Below are 861 nucleotides of genomic sequence, written 5' to 3' on the forward strand. Positions count from 1 at the left end.
TTTTTTTTTTATTTTTTTTTTATTTTTTTTTGTGTCTGTCTATCACGTTTTAGGACAGTAAAAGTGCTTGGATTTTCTTCAACAGTACCTTTTCTGATAGGAAAGTGAATCTAGTTGGTACTTTGGGGGGTCAAAAGTAAAATTTTTCCAATAGTTTTCAAACGCGCCGTGAAAAACAAAAGAAAAATTAAGGAAAAACGGGAATTTTTACGCAAAATCTGTTTTCGAGAAAATCGATTTTGGTTTTTGGTGTAACTTTAAAACAAATGACCGTAGATATATGAAATTTTGACTGAATGTTTATCTTAGCATTTTCTATACACCATAACATTTTCAAAATATTTTGATTTATTTTGAGCTCTTTACGGACATTTTCATTTTCCATTTTTTTTTAGTTTTTTTTCTAAAAATATCAATAAAATTTTATTTGTTGGATAAAAAAGCTTGAAAATTTAATAGAAGGCTCCTAGTATATTGTTTCAAAGGCAGATGAAAAATATTAAAAATCGTTAGTCACAGTTTTTTTTTATAAACATTTAAAGTTCAAAAAATGACAAAATATGGAAAAATCACGAAAATTTGCAAATTATTTCGAGTTTGAAATTCATAAAAATTTTTCTTTTTAAATCTAAGATATGAAAATGTAATACAAGATTCCTTATAAGATTGTCTACCTTTATCAAACAAAAAATATCTATAAGAAGTCAAATTAAATTTTTATGATCGTTTGAAATTCAAATTTTTACAACAATGGATATTCACTCGATTTCTCATGTAGCGATTTCCTTATTTTGTGTAATTCAAAACGAATAACTGCAGATACATGAAAATTTTACTGAATGTTTATATTAGCATTTCCTA

Source organism: Acyrthosiphon pisum, chromosome A1 (assembly GCF_005508785.2).
Source record: "Acyrthosiphon pisum isolate AL4f chromosome A1, pea_aphid_22Mar2018_4r6ur, whole genome shotgun sequence".
Taxonomy (NCBI): Eukaryota; Metazoa; Arthropoda; class Insecta; order Hemiptera; family Aphididae; genus Acyrthosiphon; species Acyrthosiphon pisum.